This window comes from Zea mays, chromosome 6, assembly GCF_902167145.1.
Source record: "Zea mays cultivar B73 chromosome 6, Zm-B73-REFERENCE-NAM-5.0, whole genome shotgun sequence".
Taxonomy (NCBI): domain Eukaryota; kingdom Viridiplantae; phylum Streptophyta; class Magnoliopsida; order Poales; family Poaceae; genus Zea; species Zea mays.
Window position 1 is genome coordinate 89,950,529 of NC_050101.1, and position 3,228 is coordinate 89,953,756.

Genomic DNA, 3,228 nt, shown 5'->3' on the forward strand with positions numbered 1-3,228 from the left:
GCTAATGGAGTTTTTTGGTTGTTTATTGGATCTCGATTAATCCTTCCAACTTGAATTTATTTCTAGTTTTTGTGCCTCACAAAATTAATTTCTCTCTATCTTTGGATCTCTAAGTTCCGTTCCAAAAAATTGTTAGTTTTTTGGGCTCAGTTGCTTTGGGATACTAAAGTATCGATCTTTTCGTGGATAATTGCCAACCCTTATCAGAGTACACCCAGAAACATTTCATGTACACCCAGAAACATTTCATTCAGTTTCAGTCTACATGGATATGTAGCGACATTGTAATTTTCTTGAATTTATTTCCTTTGGTCATATTGTTCTATCCGGTATTTAAAGACATGACTCACCTGCTCCATATGTCCAATTGCCATAATTTGAAGCTAGGCCATAATCCAATAAGCATGCATAAGGATAAAATGTCATGTTTTGGAATACTTATTTGTATCTTATTTGTATCATTAGGTGGAAGCCGCTACCACTAAGTCTATCTTTTTATTGTTTTAGAATAGCAAAATTGAAATACATTATGCTTTGCCTTGGAACAATGCTCACTTAAACATTTTGATGGTATATCTTTAGCTGTTAGATGTAGCTACAAATGCTAGACAATATCAATAAAACAGGGAGGTACAGGAAACCACCCTATACTTCATGGAAAGAAATAATGTAGAACACCATACAGATACACCGTCAATACTAAGTGATCTGTTAGTATAATGCAATCTTGTTATAAGGGAAAACATATCAGTTTTACCAATTCTACAGATTGTCGAGTCCTTGGTTGCTTACATATTCAAGAAGGTCGTAGAACTCTCCATTGTGCTGAAAACCTGAGCTCCTCTTTCCACTTATAATCTCAAGGAGGACCCCAAAACTGAAAACATCTTACTTGATCGAGAGAAGGCCATCAGATACATATTCAAAAACTTCTCACTGCTGGTATACTTCACCTGTCTGAATCTCCGTAGTAAAATAGGAGCAGCAGTTGTCTACTTCGTTCTCCTGCACAAGAGAACTGATGGAAATAGTATAAGACATCTCTTTGTTCTTCAAAGAAAAAACCAGCAGTGCAGGCTGCAGAGCATAGATATATATAGATTTAATAACAAAGAGAAAAGATTTATGACTCAGCTAGTGCATATGACTTTGTTCAATCAAGACAGTCTTAATATATATACAAATGGCCTTGGAAACCCTCTTATCTTCTAGTATTGGCCAGTGAGAGGTAGCAAGCAAGTGGGATGATACAACATACATGCATGATGTGCAGAGATTGTTTGAATGAACAGAGTGGAGCACATGCAGATCCAAGGTTGTCTACAATAGTTGAAACTAATCAGAAGATGTGCTTAAATGTCATTTTGACATCATACTATTTGTTTCTGCCAAAAAAATATGAATATGAATCTTGCCATTTTTATGTTGTTCTAGTTGGTGACCTGAACCATCTCATTTCTACAACCATGAGTTGTCATTGCATGAAGTAGCTCTAGTCTTCAGAGGAAGCATGTCTTCTCTGTTTACATTGTCTAAGTGTCATTCTAATTAATGTATTGAAGACCTTTTCTCAACGATTTTATGTACTTGTTCTCTTAAAGAGAGGGATGCATCATTATTTGGATCCATGATCTCGTCATGTTTAGTACACTGAAGATGTAGTCTTTTGCAATTTATTAGTGTTAACAGAACATGGGATTATTGTGCTTATTCTAATAATGTCGTCTTCATGGTGACGAAAATTGCATGTCAAATACTGTTATATGCTATCTTAGTATGTCTGAGCATGGTCATTTACAATATGATCATGGTCTATTAAATACTATTATATGATCATTTACAATATGAAATGGGGTGATATCACTAGGCCGTGCTTCCTAATATTATGTAATTACTCGTTGTTTTATAGCATTTAAGATTATTCTTCACTCAATTGCTGAATTTTTATTCCATGCATTAGTATTGCTGAGTTTTATAGTATTATATTGGAGTGGAAGCCCATAAAAAAGTAGCAACTAATTATTGTTCCCTGGATTATCTCTACCACAACCGAACATGTCTTTTATGAGAGGGATTAAACCCCTAGAGGAATCCATTCATAAAGACTGATTTGGTGATCCGGGGTCCCGGGAGGATCGGAGGGGGTTGATGGGAAAATTAGTTCATTTCCCCCCTCAATCCCCTCCGATTCTCCCGGGATCCCTTCTCACTAAATCAGCTTTAAAGGGATTGAGTGATATGGGAGGGATTCACTCAATCCCTCCCATATCACTCCCATGGGTAGAATCCCTTTGGGGTTTAAAACTCTGTCAACCGAACATGGCATTAAGGGGAACCTTACCGTCTATTAAGCTTGCGAGGATGGCTGCCCACGCGGCTTGGCGGATCCATGGCAGAGCCCTATCTCCGGCGATCAATTCACCCACATCCGGTCAGACCTGCACCCGCCAACCTACACTATCCGCTTTTGCATACGCCAAGGAAGTTTCCCTAGTAATCAATTGAGGCTCCGACGCAGGCTTGTCCACGAATCGACCATGGTGGTCACGGCTTCCCTCTCTTCGCCTCCACTACAGTTCGAATCTCTCGGTGTTGTGGCTAGGGTTAGATAAAACGAGGAATCCTAGGTGGACGCATATAAATAGAGATGCTTGGGTTGTTGCGGTGATAAATCTAGCGAAATCTTAACAAACTCTGAGCTCAAACGAGGCTCGGATCTGCTGTGTACGCGCCAATGGGGAAGATGACCCTGACCTAGAGGTCCCACACATCAGTGAGGCATGGGAGAAGGTCCCACGGGTCAGTGACGTAGGGAGCGCGCGCGTGAGGGCAGTCTAACAGGCGGGTCCCGTCTGGCGGTGACGCACCACGGCAGCCATCCGATGTTGAGCCAGGCCGAACGGATTTAAGTGGGCTGCGCGGATGCTTATTTGGCCCATTAGGCCAAGAAAAAGGGGCGAGGCTGGGCCGAGCGGCGTGGAAATCGGCCCATGGAAAGCTTTCTCTTTTTTTTCTTTTTTTATTTTCCTTATCAATTCCTTTTGGATTTCAATCACAATTTCAATTATGTATTGACTTTTCAAACTTAAGTTCAAATGCACAGATCAAAACAAATAAGCCATGGGATGCAACTAAATTTTATTCTATACTAGTTACTTTATCTATTTATTTATGAAAATGTCTCCAATATGCAATACACACCTCATTCCTTGTTTAAAAAAATAATTA

The 3,228-nt window shown here is 39.7% G+C and overlaps 1 long non-coding RNA gene across 1 annotated transcript; it reads right to left on the bottom strand.

The window, feature by feature from the left end:
* Nucleotides 1-614: 614 nt before the first annotated feature.
* Nucleotides 615-2,821, bottom strand: LOC103629534 (uncharacterized). The gene is made up of 2 exons (XR_554455.3): nt 2,342-2,821; nt 615-1,018 (listed from the first exon to the last, which is right to left on the bottom strand). It is a non-coding gene; the product is annotated as an uncharacterized lncRNA (long non-coding RNA).
* Nucleotides 2,822-3,228: the final 407 nt, after the last annotated feature.